This window comes from Mobula hypostoma, chromosome 29, assembly GCF_963921235.1.
Source record: "Mobula hypostoma chromosome 29, sMobHyp1.1, whole genome shotgun sequence".
Taxonomy (NCBI): Eukaryota; Metazoa; Chordata; class Chondrichthyes; order Myliobatiformes; family Myliobatidae; genus Mobula; species Mobula hypostoma.
In genome coordinates, this window is record NC_086125.1 from 25,653,872 (window position 1) to 25,674,390 (window position 20,519).

A 20,519-nucleotide genomic window follows, 5' to 3' on the forward strand; every position below is an offset into this window, starting at 1 on the left:
AGTCATAAAGCACTTGTCTTGAACCCAGTGTTTTAAGTGAGAAGGGGGTATTGACTAATTCACATGGTCTCAAAAACAAGCCAATCTTTGAACTCTGTATTCAAATATCCGAGGTTAAAGCGGTTATCTGCTAGACAAGTAGCTAGCAGAAGGCAATGGCCGTTTCTCCTGAATCTGTTTTAAGGTTACAACAGCAGCTTTGATATTGGAAACAAACAGGTCCTGTGGAAATTTGGCACTTGTCACCTGCTGAAATTTGACTGGTTCATGTTTTGTAATCTGATTTTTGTTGCCTGAACTTTACACAGTGCTTCTCAGATAAACTTAATACGCTCAAATAAACTCATTAATCAAATAAACTCCCTGAAGAATGAATATACAGAGTTAAGTATATTTAGCAGTTCAGAGAGTGAAATGGTAAATTCTCCAGGTCAGTGACTTGTTACAACATCATGTAGGTACACAGATTTTTTTTAAAACACGAAGTTCATAATGAGTTGCTGTGCCCTGCTGATTTTTTTCTAGTAATTGTGCAGTGTGGTTTTGCTAGGCGTTGACTCTGGAGGGATTCGGAGGTCACCAAATCTTTGCTTGCTCTGGACTTGGAGTACCTGTGCTCTGTGAAACACATGACATATCCCTCAGTGGGGATGGTTTCTGCTGTTTGGTATCAATTTTTTTTTCCTATTGCATGTGAATCATCCTTATTGTGAGTGGATTTCCCGTGGTCAGTGGATGCAGTTGGGCAAATAAGGACCAAGGATTCTCGGAGCCTAGCAGTATTTCTGATGCAACGTGCCGTTTGGGATGGTGATGGAGGCCAATATGATAGGGAGAATCATATAGGCACATGAACATAGATCTGCACAGTATAGGGCCTTCGGTCCATTATGTTGTACCAAGATATGGAAATCTACTTTACCATCAAACTAATCCTTCCTTCCAACTCAGCCCTCCATTGTTCTTAGACACATGTGCCTATCTGAGGCCCTATTGTACCAGCCTCTACCACCACCCCTGGCAGTGTATTCTAGGCACCTACCGCTTTAAAACCTTCCTCTGATGTCTCCGCTAAACTTTCCTCCACTCTCCTTAAATGTATATCCTGTGGTATTAGCCATTGCTGCCCAGAGAAAAAAGTGCTGGCTGTCCACTCTGTCTGTGCCTCAGTTTTATACAACTATCAAGTCACCCCTCATTCTCCTTTGCCCCAAAGAGAAAAGCCTGAGCTCACTCAACCTATCCTCATTAGACGCATCATCTAGTCCAGTCATCGTCGTCCTTTTAAACCTCCTCTGCACCCTCCCCAAAGGCAACCAGAGCTGAAACGAATGTCGAGCAGTTGGAGGGATATGGACACTGTGTAGGCAGAGGGATTAGTTTCATTGGGCATTTAGTTACTAATTGAACCAAAGGGCTGGTTACTGTGCTGTACTGTTCTATGTTCCATCTATTTCGTAGGTGAGGATTACGTTAGGTCTTGGACCTTATGGGGTGTCCTTGAGAATCCTTCAGCATTTTGGTGGGATCTCCAGGATGCACTGGTTGTTTGCAGGGGTTAGAATTGAATCGTACAACTCAGAAACGCATCCCTATTGTCAACAGAAACTGCATTCATTTGCTCTCATTACACCGTATTCCCACCATCCCACAAATCTAATCACTCACCTCTGCTTGGGGCAAATTTCATGTGTCAGTTAACTCATCAGTTTGCATATCTTTGGGATGCAGGAGGAAACCGGAACACCTGGAGGAAGTTCACATGTCGCAGGGAGAATCTGGGTGGAGTTTGCACAGAGTCTGTGAGGTCAGGATTGAACCTGTGTCTCTGGAGCAGTGGGGCAGCAGCTGCGCCACTAAGTTTGTGTTAGCACCTATCCAGTGAGGGTCATGGGAGGTCCCAAGGAATAAACACTCAGTGGCCACTTTATTAGGTACACCTGTTTGCCTCGTTAATGCAAATATCTATTCAGCTAATCAAGTAGCAGCAACTCAATGCAAAACAAAAAAAAATTGCAGATATGTCCAAAAGTTTCAGTTGTTGTTCAGACAGATATCAGAATGGGGAGGAAATGTGATCTAAGTGTCTTTGATTGTGGAAGGAATGATTATTGGTGCCAGATGGGGTGGTTTGAGTATTTCAGAACCTGTTGATATCCTGGGATTTTCATTCTCTGGAGTTTACAGAGAATGGTGTGAAAAAACAAACAACATCCAGTGAGTGGCAGTTCTATGGGTGAATATGCCTTGTTAATGAGAGGTCACAGGAGATTGGCCAGGCTGCTTCAAGCTGACAGGAAGGTGACAATAACTCAGATAACCACGCCAATCAACAGTGGTGTGTGGAAGAGCATCTAAACGCTCAGCATGTCGAACCTTGAAGTGGACGGGCCATCAGCAGGAGTCAGTGGCCACTTTATTAGCTACTGGTGGTAACTCACAATGTGGCTGCTGAATCTATGTGTTGAGGTAGAGGTGGGATGGAAATCTGCAGAGAATGTGATTCTGTTACTTCTAACCGCTCCCAAAAAAGTGGATTCAAGCTTCCCAAAGTTTAATCGACCTCCATCTATCATTTATAGAGTCACTGAATAATACAGAATGGAAACAGGCCATTTGGCCCATCTGATCTATGTCCAACCATAGCATACCCTCTGCTAGTCCCAGTTGCCTGTGTTCAGCCCATAACCTTCCATGTACGTATCCAAATACCTTTTAACTGTTACAGTTGTACCTGTTCACTTCCTCTGGCAGCTCATTCCAGGTATTCATTACCCTTTCTGTAAAGAAGCTACAATTGATGCTCTTTGTGTTATAGGTGCCCTTTACTAGAAGTCGGCTGAATTGGAAACCGCAGTTTCAGTGGGAGGGTGGGTCAGAATACAATGCTCTTTTGTTTCACATGAAGAAAGAGATTTATCTGGGTTAAATTTCAGGAAGTAAGCGTAATCCACTGAGCCTGCTGTACGTGGAGTGCAGCTTTACTCATAATGCACTGTTCGGCTATGAGCTCTGTGTTGAAGTGGACAGATTTGCATATGGCTGCAAATTTGGGAAATACTTTGTCAAATAGCCTCTGTGGAGAGGAGCAGAATTCAAATTTCAGGTCAGTGACCTTGTGGCAGAACGAATGCAACTTCAGAATGAGAGAATTAAGTTAGTAAGAGGAAGTGACGAGAAAAAGCTACATCCGTAGTCACCTCTATGGTATCCCATTTCCACTTTGACATGTCAGTCCATGGCTGACTCCACTGCCGCAATGAGACCACTCTGTTTGGTGGATCAATACCTCATCGGGACAGCCTTCAACATAATAGCATGAACACTGATTTTTCAAACTTCTGTTAGTTTCTCCCTGCTCCCCCATCTCTCTTTTTCCATTTCCCATTCTGGCCCTCTTCTTACCCCGTTTCTTCTTACCTGCCCGTCACCTCCCTTTGGTGCCCCTCCTCCTTCCCTTTCTCTCATGGTCTACTCTCCCGCCCTATCAGGTTCCTTCTTCAGCCCCTTACCTTTTCCACCAATCACCTCCCAGCTTTTCACAGCAACCTCCCCCCTCCCTCACACACCCACCTTTCCTCTCATCTATCACCTGCCAACTTGTACTCTTCCCCTCTCCCCACCTTCTTTTCCTAGCTTCTTCCTGCTTCCTTTCCATTCCTGATGTTGGGCCTTGGCCCAAAGCATTGATTGTGTGTTCCCCTCCACAGGAGCTGCCCGGCCTGCTGAGTTCTGCCTGCATTTTGCATGTTGCCTTGGTTTTCCGGCATTGGCAGAAACAGTTGTGCTTATACACTTGGGCTGGATTTTCTTCAGCTTTTAAACTAGTGGTTGCCAGTGGCAATCATTTCAACTCAACCAGCCACATAATTATGGCTATCAGAGTTCAGCTGTCTTCTGAGGTGAGATTTTTCTCCCCCTCCTGTCACCCTAAGGGTTTTTGGTCATTGACTGTACACTGGTTGGGAATTGTGATGGAATGCTCGATACTCACTTGGATGAGTGCAACTCCCGAGAAACAGAGAAAACCTACAACACAATACAGGCCCTTCGGCCCACAATACTTACTTTAGAAATTACCTAGGGTTACTCGTAGCCCTCTGCTATGGAAAAGCTCACTGCCATTTATTTATTTGTTTTTATTGCAGCTCCTAGTAATTTGTTGTGACTGCACTGCTGCTACAAAACAACAAACTTCACCACATGTATCACTGACAATAAGCCTGATTCTAATTCTGACTGCTGCTGTCTGTGTAGAGTTTTCATGTCGTCCCTTTGACTGTGTGGGTGCTCCTGTTTCCTCCCATGTTTTCATCACGGGGGAAATCCTCTCCACCACTGAGTTCTCCATCATGGGACGGTGTCCATCATCCAGGACATGCCTTCTTCTCGTTATCACCATCAGGGAGGAGGTAGAGGAGCCCAGTGGCCCATACTCAATGATTCAGGAACAGCTGCTTGTCCTCTGCCATCAGATTTCTGAATTGTCCACCAAACCATGAACACCACCTCACTAGGCGGGAGGAGAAGATGGCGGCGCGACTCAGCGCATGTAGCCTCTCTGGTGAAATGATATCGTATTTGTTAAGTAGGGTACCGTGCACAATTCTGATTTGATGGAGACAGCCGTGAGAGCACGGAGGAACATCTGGAAAAATTTCTGAAATGCCCGGTTCGCTGCCGCTGCTACTTTGCGATCGAGAATCTTCGAAGGGAAGGCCCCAAAATCTTCAGCTTTGCCTGCTGCTGGTGGCTGGGGCTGGGGTCGAAACGTTCGGCAGAGATGGTGCTCGGTGTCGGAGGACTGGTCGGAGCTCGAAGTTTTCGGATGACTCAGAGTCAGACTATGGTCGGGCATGGCAGGGAGAGTTTTTCTTCCTTTTCCCATGTGCATGAGATGTGGGACTTTCGAGAGACTTTGAACTTTTTTACCGTGCTCATGGCCTGTTCTTCATCAAGTTACAGTATTGCTTGCACTGTTGTAACTATATGTTATTATTATGTGGTTTTTGTCAGTTTTTCAGTCTTGGTCTGTCCTGTGTTTCTGTGATATCACACCAGAGGAATATTGTATCATAATGCATACGTTACTAAATGACAATAAAAGAGGACTACGTGTCCTCATAATCTAATCTAATCTAATCTATTTCTTTTGCTGTGTTCGTATATTTTTGTGATTTGTGATACCTTTGTCTTTGCTGCTGCAAAACAAGTATAACATCATCTGAGGTTCTGTGTTGATTAGGGTCAGCCATGGAAGTTGTGTGTCCCAGCTGACTATGTGACATACAAACCAGGGCAGTATGAAATGGAGAGCAAGCTGTTGCCCATGCAGCAGGCTTCCCCTCTCCATGTAGCTGTCTAATCCAAAGGAACAACAGAGACCAGTTACAGATGGCACCAGCAATGTTGCAGGAATTGCTGGTCAGTGTTGAACTCAACTTAAGACTGCCTTAGGGACTACAGCTCTGGATTTTTCCTCAGGATTTACTCCCAAAGCCTTCCCTCTGAGTGGGTATAGCTACAGGCAGTGGAGGTTTGAGATCAGAGGTTTTCTTCTCCTAGGTAAGCTGCCCACTACCATGACAACATTATGTAGGCCGCTGATAATAAATCTGATTCTGCTCATTTAAAAGGTTTCCCATAGAGTAAATAAATCTGGGGGGGGGGGCAGGTGTGCGGTAGGGGGAGGTAGTTAACAGAAAAATGGCATCAGTGTAAGATCACACATCTTTACCTCCACTCCACTCTCTGCTTTCCACAGACATCACTCCCGCCATGATTCCTCTGTCCACTCACCCCTCCCCACTGATAACCCTCCTGGCTCTAATCCCTGCAGGCAGCCAACGTGCTATACCTGCCCATTCGCCTCCTCCATCTTCTCCATTCGGGGCCCCAAATATTCCTTTCATGTGAGACAACGCTTCACCTGTGGATCTGCTCGGGTTGTCAATTGTATTCAGTGCTGCTCTATACTGGTGAGACGCATCATAAACTGGGGACCCTGCTTTGTCAAATACCTCCGCGCCATCTGCCATAGGGAACTTCCCAGTGGCCCAACGTTTCAATCCAATTCCCATTCTCATTCTGACATGTTGATCCATGGCCTCCTCTTGTGCTACGATGAGCCCACCATCAGAGTGGAGGAGCAACACCTTATATTCTGTCTGGGTAGCCTCCAACTTGATGGCATGAATATCGATTTCTCCTTCCGGTTTAAAAAAAAGTTTCTCCCTTTCTCCTCCCTTCTTCTCTTCCCCATTGTGGCCTCATATCTCATCCCTACCTGGCTATCACCTCCCACAGTGCCCCTCCTTCCTTCCCTTTCTCCTAAGGTCCACTTTCCTCTCCTATCAGATTCCTTTTTCTCCAGCCCTTTACCTTTCCCACCCAGCAGGCTTCACCTTCCAGCTGTCCACCTCCTCCTCCTTCCACCTTTTTATTCTGGCCCCTTCCCCCTTCCTTTCCAGTCCTGATGAAGGATCTTAGCCCAAAATGTCAACTGTTTGTTCATTTCCATAAATACTGCCTCGTGTGTTGAGTTCTTTCAGCTTTTTGTGTATGTTGCTTTGGAATTTCAGCATCTGCAGAATTCCTTGTGTTTATCAGTGTAAATGGGTGTTTAATGATCAGCAGAGACTAAATGGGCTGAAAGGCCTGATTCTCTGCTGTCTGATCTGACTATTTGCATCAGCACATCCTTGAACTGAGTTGGTCATTGACACAAAATGATGCTGACACAAATTGACACAAGACGCTGTATGTTTTGATGTATGTATATGTGATAAATAAAGCTTATCTCTAAATTTAATCTTTCACCATATTGCCCAATGAAATATCTTTGATTTCACAAGCTTTTTATGAATTAACAAAAGTCTTTGAATTTCAGTTTTGGAATTGTAATTTAATTACACACCTACATCTGATAAACCCCTCCCTGCCTTGACATTTTTTTTGAGGAAGCAAGTTCAAGATTTCTACTTGTTGTGTGACTGATCAGCTCAGGGTGACCCGATGCTGATTTCTGAGGTAGTTCCTCTCTGTTTGAGCTCCTTGTGTCACCTTGATGCAGCCAAAGGGTTTAAGCCACGCATTGGTCGTGGATGGAACCAATGAATGGAAACACAAGACCCCAATCACTCACAGCGGATCAGCTGACTAAGTGTTAAAAGTCCTGAATCATTGACAGCTCTTAACCATCCTCCCCAATACCCTCACAGATACTACTCAATCCAGAGTTGTGATTCTAAGACTAGCTTTATGTACATCAAAACATTGAAGCGTACGGTAAAATGCATCGTTTGTATCAACAACTGGCAGAGTCCAAGGATGCGCTGGGGGCAGCCCGGCATTTTGCCAAGCTTCCAGTGCCAAAATAGCATGCCCACGATTTACTAACCCCAAGCTGTATGTCTCTAGAACGTGGGAGGAAACCCATGCAGTCACGGGGAGAACATGCAAACTCTATAGATAGCAGTAGGAATTGAGCTCCAATGGCTGATTGCTGGCACTGTAAAGCACCACACTGTCATTTTACCAAGTATTAAAACTTTGGAAAGTATTTTGTGGTTTCAGAATTTACTGTGTTGGGACTGTTCTTTGTTTTTTATGATTGATGGCTGAAAGACAGGTTTGAAAAGTCGGTAAAACCAGCACTTGTCCCCAGGAATAGAGTATAGAGTCTCATGCACAAAATGCTGAAGGAACTCAAAAGGCAGCATCCATGGAGGGAAATGAACAGTCAGAATTTTGGGCTGAATCCTCCATTAGGACTGGGAAGAAGGGACGGAAGCCAGAGTAAAAGAGTGCAGGGGAGAGGGTGGAGCGGAAGCATAAGGCAGGTGAATCCAGGTGAGGGAGGGAAGATGGGAAAGATGTGAGAATTTGGGAGGTGATAGTTGGAAGAGACAAAGAGCTGAAGAAGGAATTCAGTAGGTTTACTGATTAACCTGCTTTTACTCAACGGAAAAAGGCACCTTGACCTATTGAATTTTGACCTACCTCCTGTTTTCTGTACTGATGAGTTAGTTGTGAAACTGACCTTTTTTTTAAAGTTTGCCTGAATAAAGTTAATTCTGCAACATATTCAGTGAATGTGCTCAGTACTTGTACCTGATTGCAAGTTGCCTTCCGGTGAAAGTGTGAATCAATGGGTTGGATATCGTGACCAAGAAGATCGATTTTAGTAAGTGACCATCCGATGTGCATGAAATACTTGATGCATAGGATCGATTCTGACACAGGAACACAGATCCCTGCAAACTGAAGCTAAAACAAACTGTCAGAAGAATTCTGGGACACATGAGATTTTGCAGGTGCTGGAAATCTGGATCAACATGCACAAAGTGCTGGAGGAACTCAGCAGTTCAGGAAATGATTCCTGATGGAGAGTCTTGGCCCAAAACATTGACTCTTTATTCCTCTCCATAGATGCTGCCTGATTTGCTGAGTTCCTCCAGCACTTTATGTGTGTTGCTCCAGATTTTTGATGTCTACAGTCATGTTGGAGGAACTCTGCGTTGGGTAGTATCTGTTGGGGGCGGTGGGGATGGTAGAAAAGAACTGCTTAGATTCACTGTATCAGGATCGGAGTCTCAACCTGAAATGTCCACCATCCCCCGCTTCCACGGATGCTGCTCGGCCCACCGAGTTTCTCCAGCAGTTTGTTTTTTGTTCTCTGTTACGGCTGTTGATTCACACAAGCTTCTTCCCACCTTCTTCCCTTAACTGAACCTGGCACATCTAGCAATGTAGCACCCCCTCAGGTACTGTTCAGAGTACAAAAGTTCAAAACAAATTTATTATCAAAATACTTATATGTCACCATATACTATCCGGAGATTCATTTTCTTGTCGGCATTCACAGTGGAGCAGAGAGTTACCATAGAATCAATGAAAAACTACGCAGGAACAAAGATTGACAAACAACCAATGTGTAAAGGAAGACAAAGTGCAGAAATAAAATTAAATCAGTAAATAAATAATACTGAGAACATGAGTTTGTAGAGTCCTTGAAAGTGAGTCCATGGGTTGTGAAGGCAGTTCAAAGTTGAGATGGGTGTAGTTATCCACATCTGAAGATTGTAGGGTAATAATTGTTGCTGACCCTGGTGGAGTGGGACCCAAGGCTCCTGCATCTCCTGCCTGATGCATCGGCAAGAAGAAAGCCTGTCCTGGATGTTGGGGGTTCTAGATGGACCCCCAAAATACATGTATGTCACTGTGAGACTTATTTTCGTGCAGGCACTTACAGGAAAAAATACAATAGAAAACTACGCATGAAGAGACAAAGACTGATAAACAATTACCGTGCAAAAGAAGGCAAACTGCACTGGGGAATCAACTATGCATGCCAGTTGTACAGTAGGACTTGAACCACTGAGCTGTTCACTGGATGCGAATGTAGTTGTCTGCCGGGCTCACTTCCATGTCTATTTAACTTCCTTTGGATTCAGAATCAAAAAGCTTACCCACCCCAGACAATCTCTCCTCTCCCCCTCTCCCACTGGGCAGAAGATACAAAAGCCTCAATGCATTAACCACCAATCTCAAGGACAGTTTCTATCACATCCTTGAAAGGGCTCATTATCTACCTTGTTATATCTTGCGTTTATCGTTTTCCTGTACGACACTCCATAGCACCGTAAGACCGTAATCAGAATCAGGCTGAATATCACTGACACATGTACGTCATGAAATTTGTTGTTTTGTGGTAGCAGTACAGTGCAATATATAAAAAAACAAACTGTAAATGACAAGAAATGTATATAAAGATTAAATTAAGTGGTGCAGATAGAGGGCAAAGATAGTGAGTTAGTGTTCATGGTTTGTTTCATTGTTCATTTATAAATCTGGTAGCAGAGCGGAAGAAGCTGTTTCTAAAACACTGTGTGTCTTCGGGCTCCTGTGCATCCTCGTCATGGTAGCAATGAGAAGAGGGCATGTCCTGGGTAATGGGTGCCCATAATGATGGGTGCTGTCTTCTATTGCAGATACAGTACTGTGCAAAAGTCTTGAGTACATATATGTAGCTAAGGTGTCTAAAGTTTTTGCACAGTACTGTTTATTACATATTTCAAGTTACCAAACAATACTACCGACCTAATACAAAGCTAAGTACTCTTAATTCTGCTTCCCAACTATCTTCCTATTTTAACCAATATCCAATACTGTGTAGACCCTAGCTTATGTATGTGCCTTAGACCTTTGCACAGTGCTGTAGCTTCTGTTGAGAGACCATTCTTTCAATAATTTTTATGCTTTATTTGCATTGTTATTGTGCTACCGTATTCTAGCCCAATGCATTATGTAATGATTGAACTGTAAGAACAGCATACAAGACAAGCTTTTCTCTGTATCTTGATACACGACAATAATAATAAACCATTATCAATTGCTGTATTGATTCTTAAGTTGCCCCTAACCTCTCTCTCGGATTCCTACAAGGGGTCCCGTCGTGGGGCAATAGGTCTGAGGTGTATGGGTAGTTGGTTTATTATTGTCACAGGTACTGAGATGCAGTACTGTGGAAAAACTATTTTTTTCCCATGTTGTCTGGACAGATGTAGACTACTTTCTAAATGGAGAGAGAATTCAGAAATCAGAGGTGCAAAGTGGCTTGGGAGTCCCAGTAGAGGTTTCCCTATAGGTTAACTTGGAGGTTGTGAGGAAGGCAAATGCAATGTTAGCATTCATTTCCAGAGGTCTAGAATATAAAAGCAAGTATGTAGTACTGTACTGAGGCTTTATGACGTATTGGTCAGCCTGCACTTGGAGTACTTTGAGCAATTTTGGGCTCTATCTAAGAGAGGATGTGATGGCATGGGGGCTGGGGTCTAGCAGAGGTTTACAAGAATGATCCTGGTGATGAAAGTGTTAACGTATGAGGAGCGTTTGATGGTTCTGGGCCTGTACTCACTGCAGTTTAGAAGAATGGGAGCGGGCTCATTGAAACCTACTGATTATTGAAAGGCCTAAATAGAGGGGACGTGGAGAGGTTGTATTCAATAGTGGGAGAGTCTAGGATCAGGGTCTAGCCTCATAGTAGGTGAATGCCCCAGTCCAGTCAATCTCTGAATGTATCTTGATTATCAATGTAAATGCTTTGTATGTTTGCAGATGGCACAAAGTTTGATGGTGTTGTGGATCATGTAGAAAGTTGCCGTAGGTCATCATGGGACATTGATAAGATGGAGAACTGGGCTGAGAAGTGACAGATGGGGTTCAATTTGGAAAAGAGTGAAGTGATACAATTTGGAAGATTGAACCTGATGGCAGGACACAGTGTTAATGGTGGATTTTTAGCATTATGAAAGAACAGGGGCATCTTGGAGTCCACGCCCATAGACTCCCTCAAAGTTGCTGTGCAAGTTGATAGGGTGGTTACGAAGACGTATAGTGCTTTGGCCTTCATTAGTTAGGGAATTGAGTTCAAGAATCACGAGGTAATATTGCAGCTCTATACTGATTAGATCACACTCACAGTATTGTGTTCATTTCTGGTCACCTGATTACAGGAGGGATATGGAAGCATTGGAGAGGAGATTTACCAGTTCGCTGCCTGGATCAGAGAGCATGTTTTATGATGAAAAGTTGAGCAAACTCGGACTTTTCTCTTTGAAGTGAAGGAGGTTGAGAGCTTTCATGATGTAAGTGTGTAAGATTACAGGAGGCATAGACAGAGTGGACAGCCAGAGCCTTTAACCCACGGTGGCGTTGGTCAATAGGAGAGGACATAATTTTAAGGTGATTTTAAGATGATGTCAGAGGTCGTATTTTTTTAAGGCCGAGTGGCGTGAGCACCCCACTGCTGGGGTGGTAGAGGCAGATACATCAGGGACATTTAAGAGACACTCAGGTAGGCACTTGGATGAAAGAAAAATGGAGGGCTATATGGGACAGATCTCGGTTAAAAGGTTGGCCAATAATATGGACTGACAAGCCTGTACCATGCTGTACTGTTCAATGCCCTATGGTCTATGTTGCCATAAGGCCATTACTCACTGTTCTCGACTCCAGTATGGGCCCAGTGTGCGCCGTCTCTCCTCTTCTGAGAATCCCCACCTTCCCAGGAAATAATCCTTCCAAACACAAAATGGTTCCTGTACTGAACCTGTACAAAATGTTCCAGGTGTGACTTCACCTGGGATATAATGCCACATAATTGCAGTACGATGTCTTTAATCTTGTTTGAAAATCTTCCTGCTGAATAGGCCAGGGTATCATTCACCTGCTGTGCCTACATGTTAAGTTTCTTTGTTTTGTGTTCTAGCATTCCCAAGTCCCTTTTAAACACGAACAGCTCTTAAATCTGTCACAGTTTTAATGTACGTAAGATAAATTGCCTCTGTATGGGCTGCACGGTAGCATACCGGCTAGTGTAATGCTTTACAGTGCCAGCGATAAGATTCAATCCCCGCCATTTTATGTTCTCCCCGTGACCACACGGGTTTCTTCTGGCTGCTCCAGTTTCCTCCCACATTCCAAAGACGTACGGGTTAGGGTTAGTGAGTTGTGGGCATGTTATGTTGGCGCTGCAAGCACAGAAACACTCGCGGGCTGCCGCCAGCACATCCTTAGACAGTGTCGGTCATTGACGCAAAGAACGCATTTCACTGCACGTTTTGATATCTCGATGTAGGTGTGACAAATTAAAGCTAATCTTAAGAAGGTAATCTATTTTTCACCATGGCAGGAAAGAGATGCAATGAGACAGATGTTGGGCAGCAGAAACCAAGACCCTTATTGGTGTAAGAATTAAATTCTAGGACAGAGGAGGTTTGAATTGGAGGTTTGCAGTTGGATTGGAGGAACTTTCAGACATGGAGGGATGAGGTTTTGCAGGAGTTCCTGAAAAATGAGGGTGAGAATTTTAATATCACAGGACTTAACTAAGAACCAGTATGATTCCGCAAGCACAATATGATAGGTAAATGGGACAATTCAGGTTCGAACATGAGCCACTGAATATTGGGTGATCTTGGGTTTGTATGGAACAGAACGATGGGGGATGATAGAGAACCAGTCAGTGCTTGACGCAGGGAGGGTGGGGCCAAAGGATTCAGGATTGAAGATTGTTTATTATCATACTTAAGTATATGGGTGTGAAGGAGAATGAAATCATTGTTACTCAAAATCCAGTGTAGCATAATAAATACACATTAAACGCACTATAAATATAAAAGCAATCCTAGAAAACAATGTACAAGTAATTTTTATCTACATTGGTTGTACTGTATGTGCACAAAGTGACGCTAGGTGATGTGTATGTAGTGGTATTGGGGTGGGTTAATGGTTGGAGGTGTTGATCAGCCTGACGGTTTGGGGGAAGTAACTGCTTCTGGTTCTAGTGGTCTGGGCGTGGATGCTGCGTAGCCTCTTCCCTGATGGGAATGGGGCAAACAGTCCATGAGCAGGGTGGGTGGGATCCTTCACGATATTACTGGCCTTTTTCCAGACCCTTTCTGTACATACAGTGGCATGCAAAAGTTTGGGCACCCCGGTCAAAATTTCTGTTACTGTGAATAGTTGAACTGATCTCCAAAAGTCATAAAGTTAAAGATGAAACATTCTTTTCAACAATTTAAGCAAGATTAGTGTATTCTTTTTGTTTTGTACAATTGTAGAGTGGGAAAAAAAGGAAAGGAGCACCATGCAAAAGTTTGGGCACCCCAAGAGATTTGAGCTCTCAGATAACTTTTACCAAGGTCTCAGACCTTCATTAGCTTGTTAGGGCTATGGCTTGTTCACAGTCATCGTTAGGAAAGGCCAGGTGATGCAAATTTCAAAGCTTTATAAATACCCTGACTCCTCAAACCTTATCCCAACAATCAGCAGCCATGGGTTCCTCTAAGTAGCTGCCTAGCACTCTGAAAATTAAAATAAATGATGCCCACAAAGCAGGAGAAGGCTATAAGAAAATAGCAAAGTGTTTTCAGGTAGCCGTTTCCTCAGTTCATAATGTAATTAAGAAATGGCAGTTAACAGGAATGGTGGAGGTCAAGTTGAGGTCTGGAAGACCAAGAAAACTTTCCGAGAGAACTGCTCGTGGGTTTGCTAGAAAGGCAAATCAAAACCCCCCTTTAACTGCAAAAGACCTTCAGGAAGATTTAGCAGACTCTGGAGTGGTGGTGCACTGTTCTACTGTGCAGCGACAGCTGCACTAATATGACCACAACCCACCCCAATACCACTACATACACGTCACCTGCGTCCTCACCACAAATTTCAGCGTCAGAAGTTTGCAAAGGAACATCTAAACAGGCCTGATGCATTTTGGAAACAAGTCCTGTGGACTGATGAAGTTAAAATAGAACTTTTTGGCCGCAATGAGCAGAGATATGTTTGGAGAAAAAAGGGTACAGAATTTCATGAAAAGAACACCTCTCCAACTATTAAGCACGGGGGGGGGGGGACGGGGTGGATCGATCATGCTTTGGGCTTGTGTTGCAGCCAGTGGCACGGGGAACATTTCACTGGTAGAGGGAAGAATGAATTCAATTAAATACCAGCAAATTCTGGAAGCAAACATCACACTGTCTGTAAAAAAGCTGAAGATGAAAAGAGGATGGCTTCTACAACAGGATAATGAACCTAAACACACCTCAAAATCCACAATGGATTACCTCAAGAGGTGCAAGCTGAAGGTTTTGCCATGGCCCTCACAGTCCCCTGACCTAAACATCATCGAGAATCTGTGGATAGACCTCAAGAGAGCAGTGCGTGCAAGTCAGCCCAAGAATCTCACAGAACTAGAAGCCTTTTGCAAGGAAAAATTGGCGAAAATCCCCCAAACAAGAATTGAAAGACTCTTAGCTGGCTACAAAAAGCATTTACAAGCTGTGATACTTGCCAAAGGGGGTGTTACTAAGTACTGCCATACAGGGTGCCCAAACCTTTGCTTTGGGCTCTTTTCCTTTTCTGTTATCTTGAAACTGTAAAAGATGGAAATAAAAAAGTTTTCTTGCTTAAAATATTAAAGAAATGTGTCATCTTTAACTTTATGCTTTTTGGAAATCAGGTCATCTTTTACTCGTTTAGCTATTCACAGTAACAGAAATTTTGACCAGGGGTGCCCAAACTTTTGCATACCACTGTATGTCTTTGATGGCGGGTAGGTTGGTGCCGGTGATGCATTGGGCTGCTTTTAATTACCGGTTGTAGAGCCCTCCCGTCTGCCACAGTGCAGTTTCCATACCCCACAGTAATGCAGTCCATCAGTCTGAACAGATTCAGAGATGGCCATTACTGATGTGACGATGTAATAATAGATCAAGATTACTGTCGAAGGCATACCTAACCTGGGTATCAAGGCCATAATAATCAGCTTTCGGCAGCAGGAAGCACAGTTCATTACAAACATAAATTAACATAAATTATAAATAGCTTACACAGCAATCGAAATAAAGCTTATTATCACTGACATACTGTATAAGACACAGGAGCAGAATTAGGCCATTCAATCCATTGAGTCTGCTCCACCATTCCATCATGGCTGATCAATTATCCCTCTCAATCCAATTCTCCTGCCTTCTCTCTGTAACCTCTGACTCCCTGATTAATCAAGAATCTAACAACCTTGCCTTAAGTATACCCAATGATTGGCCTGCACAGACGCCCATGGCAATCAGTTCCACGAATTCACCTCCCTCTGGCTAAAGAAATTATTCCTCATCTCTGTTCTAAATGGATGTCCATCAGTTATAAAGCATGCGCTCGGGTCCTAGATACCCCCACTGTGGGAAACATCCTCTTTATCCAGACTGTTCAATATTCGATAGGCTGCAATGAGATCCGCCCTCATTCTTCTAAACTCCAGTGAGTACAGGCCCAGAGCATTCAAATGCTGTTCATATATTAACCCTTTCATTCTCAGAATCATTCTTGTGAACCTCCTCTAGACCCTCTCCAATGCCAGCACATTTTTTCTTTGATAAGGGCCCAAAACTGCTCACTATTCTACAAGTGTAAAGCCTCAGCACTGTATCCTTGTTTTTATATTCTAGTCCTCTTGCAATGAATGGTAAACACTGCATTTGCCTTACTCACTGCTGACTCAACCGTCAAGTTAACTGCCAAGTCCTTTTGCACCTCTTGTTTTGAATTTTCTCCCCATTTAGAAAATAGTTGATGCCTTTACTCCTTCTGCCAAAGTGCATGACTATGTACTTCCCTGCATTATACTCCATCTGCCACTCCTTTGCCCATTCTCCCAATCTAACTCCGGCAGATGCCCTGTTCCCTCAACGCTCCACCTATCTTTGTATCGTCTGCAAACCTGGCCACAACGCCATGAATTCCTTCATCCAAATCGTTGACATATAGCATGGAAAGAAATGGTCCCAGCACTGAATCCTGTGGTACACCATTAGTCACCAGCAGCCGACCGGAAAAGGCCCCCTTTATTCCCACTCTATGTCTCCTGAAAGTCGGCTAATCTTCTATCCATGATACCTTTCCTATAATATCATGGGCTCTTATTAAGTAGGCTCACGTGTGTTTGTCAAAGGCCTTCTGAAAATCCAAATAAATAATATCCACTGACTCTTTGTCAGATTTGTTAGGTGAGATTTCCCATTTAGGAAACCATGTGCTGACTTTGGCTCATTTTATCATGTGCCTCCAAGTACCCTGAAACCTTATCCTTCACAATAGATTCCAATATCTCTCCAATCACTGAAGTCAGGCTAACTGGCATGTAATTCCCTTTCTTTTGCCTCCCTCTCTTCTTGAAGAGTGGAGTGACATTTGCAATTTTCCAGTCCTCAGGAACCATTCCAGAATCTAGTGATTCTTGAAAGATCATTACTAATGCCTGCACAATCTCTTCAACTACCTCTTTCAGAATCTCGGGGTGCAGTCCATCTGGTCCATGTGACTTATCTACCTTCAGACCTTTCAGCTTCCCAAGCACCTTCTCCTTAGTAGAAACTATACTCAGTCCTGCCCCCTGATACTCTTACATTTCTGGGATTCTGCTAGTGTCTTCCACAGTGAAGACTGATGCAAAATTCTTATTAAGTGCCTCTGCCTTTCTTTGTCCCCCATTACTACCTCTCCAGCGCCATTTTCCAGTGGTCCAATATCCACTCTTTATATATCAGGAGACAAGGTCGTATCCTCTTATTGGCTAGTTTTCCTTCATGTTTCATATTTTGCTGGGGGTCGGTCCTTGGCTACAACCCAGACTCTTTTGAGTTGGCGGTGGAGAGGAAGTCACTAAACAAACTGTTATCCATTATGGACAATCTGGCACATCCTCTCCATGACCTACTGAATGAACAGTGGAGTACCCTTTCGAACAGATTCATTCAGCCCTGCTGTCACAAGGATCATTACAGAAAATCTTTCCTACCAAATGCAATAAGCATATACAGACTGGGAGACCGCTTTGTTGAACACCTACGCTCTGTCTGCCAGAGAAAGCAGGATCTCCCAGTGGCCACACATTTTAATCCACATCCCATTCCCATTCTGACATGTCTATCCATGGCCTCCTCTACTGTAAAGATGAAGCCACACTCAGGTTAGAGGAACAACACCTTATATTCCGTCTGGGTAGCCTCCAACCTGATGGCATGAACATCGACTTCCCTAACTTCCGCTAATGCCCCACCTCCCCCTCGTACCCCATCCGTTATTTATTTTTATACACAGATTCTTTCTCTCACTCTCCTTTTTCTCCCTCTGTCCCTCTGACTATACCCCTTGCCCATCCTCTGGATTCCCCCCGCCTTGTCTTTCTTCCTGGGCCTCCTGTCCCATGATCCTTTCATATCCCCTTTGCCAATCACCTGTCCAGCTCTTGGCGCCATCCCTCCCCCTCCTGTCTTCTCCTATCATTTTGGATCTCCCCCTCCCCCTCCCACTTTCAAACCTCTTACTCACTCTTCCTTCAGTTAGTCCTGACGAAGGGTCTCGGCCTGAAACGTCGACTGTACCTCTTCCTAGAGATGCTGCCTGGCCTGCTGCGTTCACCAGCAACTTTGATGTGTGTTGCTTGAAATTCCAGCATCTGCAGAATTCCTGTTGTAAGCATATACAACAGTTCATCTCTGTGCAACAGGAGAATGAGAAAGCACATCAGAGTACAATAGTCTTTGTTTTATTATTTTATATATATTGCACATTGGTTAGTAATTATTGTGTATATTATTATTCTGTACTTTATTATTAGTTAAGTCTGCACACTGCTAAGTGTGTTTTTAAATGTTGCTGCTGTAATGAAAGAATTTCCCACTTGGGATCAATGAAGTATTTATTATTATTATTTTCCCTCTTTATTACTTTCTGATGGTTTTTAAAAGCTACCTTCCCACTAATTCTTGCTATATTATATGCCCTCTCTTTTGCTTTTATGCTGTTTTTGACTTCCCTTGTCAGCCATGCCTCATCCTTTCTATAAAATCTTCATTTTTGGGATGTCTCTTTCATGCACCTGAATTTTCCCAATAAACTGCTGATTTCTGTGCTGGTGACCCCTTCCAGTCATCTTAGGCCAGCTCCTCCCTCGTGCCTCTGTAATTCCTTTTACTCCACTGTAATACTGATACGTTCCATTCTATCTTCTCCTTCTCAACCTGCAGCGTGAATTCTATCACTTCATGATAACTGCCTCCTAAGGATTCCTTTACCTTAACCTTCCTAATCAAATCTGGGTCATTACATAACACCTAATCCAGAATTGCTATTCCCCTAGTGGGCTTGTAGGGTGATGTCATGGGTGACAGATGACACATCTTGTTCATAAAAGAAACTGTTCTACATAATTCACAAACACGCCATTGAGTTGTTGTGTTCACTTTAAGAGATTATGTCTGACATGATGTCAGTATGAGGTGATATAAAGGAAGTTACATAATGGGGTCATCTATGATTCATTACGAGCACCCTTTCAGAGCGATGCTTCCTGTGTGGCACTGACGCTCACCTGAGTGTGCTGTCAGCATCGGCCATCGTTTATAAGGCAGAGAGCAATGGATTCGTGGTGGAGGCCACCAACGACAACAGGATCCGGGCTTGTGGTTCAGCACGCATGATGCTCTGCTTCAGTGGATGAGGCTACACGTGGAACTTTGCCACGGCTAAAATTGCTATACCACTGCCCGGCGCAGCCTTCCTGTGTTAATAGATCTTAAGAGCTGCCAGCTTGTGGATGCAAAGGACTCTGGGTCATTACCTGGTACCCCCTACAAGTTCCCCATGACGACTCTGTCCAGCGCGTGCACCGCCACACGTGAATTCCCTCACCTACTGGGCGAGTTCCCCAAACCTAACCAAGCCATCGTTTTCCACTACAGTCACAAAGCATGGGGTCGAACGCCAGATTTCCACACCTGTGCACGTAGTCTGGACTCAGAAAAGCTGGCCAGCGCGAGGGCTGAATTTTCTAACATAGAAATGCTGGGCATTGTACACAGGTCGAATAGCCCTTGGGCTTCACCCCTCCGTGTAGTCTCTAAGTCTGTAAAAGTAAAGGGTTTTTGTTAAGCACGTAAAATGACTCTCACATGTTTTATTTGCAAATTCCTACAGGCTCAACCACAATCTGATCTAGAAAGCCATCTCGTAGGCATTCTGCAAATTCCCTCTCTTGGAGAAGCCCATCAAAATGTTGTGAAAGGTGTTGTTTTTATGGAAATAGTACCATGCAAGACATATTCCAATAATTAGAAAATCATCAAAAATAAACATAATGACATTAGTATCAATGATGAGAAAGAAGAAGAGTATCTGGTTTGACATAGGCAGACCTGTCTCTTATCTGAGGAGTTAAAATTGGCCTAGATACCGAGGGGGGTGGAGAAGGGACCATCTCCAGTCTCCCTACTATTCCAACTGTTCTGACCACTGGAGGGTGGCCTCATGAGCAGTCCCACCCTAGGGACTATGTATCTCCCCTCCGGTGCCCAAACTCCTCCTCACTCACCCATGGTCTTCTCTCCTCTCCTGTCAGATTCTTTCTTCACCCCTTTAACTCTTCCAGTTATCATCTCCCAGCTTCTCACTTCAATCCCCCCTCCTTTCCCCCCACCTTGTCTCACCTATCAACTGTCAGCTTGTTCTCCTGCCCTGGCCTTCCCTTCCATCTCCTTATTCTGGCTTCTTCCTCCTCCCCGTCCCAGTCATGAAGAAGGATCTTGGCCAAAATGTTGACTGTTTAATTCCCCCCCCCGCCCCCGTAAATGTTGCCCGACCAGCTGAGGTCCTCTGACATTTTGTGTGTGTTGCTCTGCCACAGGGCACTCAGTACTCCTGCGGCTCTGCATTGGAAGTTTAGCTGAGAATGTGTCTCTGGAGTGAGATGTGAACCCACACAGCCTCCCAACAGTGGCTAGAGCTGGTACCAGCAGAGCCACAAAACAGTATATCCACCTCACTGGACTAGAGGAACAAGTCGTAGCCATTAGCTTTGGGCTGAGTGATGTAGAGAGTGCAGCAAAGGTGGGAGACAGCCACACTCACGAGTCCTGATGAAGGGTCCTCGCCAGAAACATCACCTCTTTAGACCATAACACACA

The 20,519-nt window shown here is 44.2% G+C and overlaps 1 protein-coding gene across 3 annotated transcripts in view; it reads left to right on the forward strand.

Annotated features, from left to right (window-relative positions):
* Positions 1–20,519, forward strand: part of camsap3 (calmodulin regulated spectrin-associated protein family, member 3) — a 245,721-nt gene that overhangs the window by 72,225 nt on the left and 152,977 nt on the right. The gene's annotated exons all lie outside the window — the stretch shown is intronic.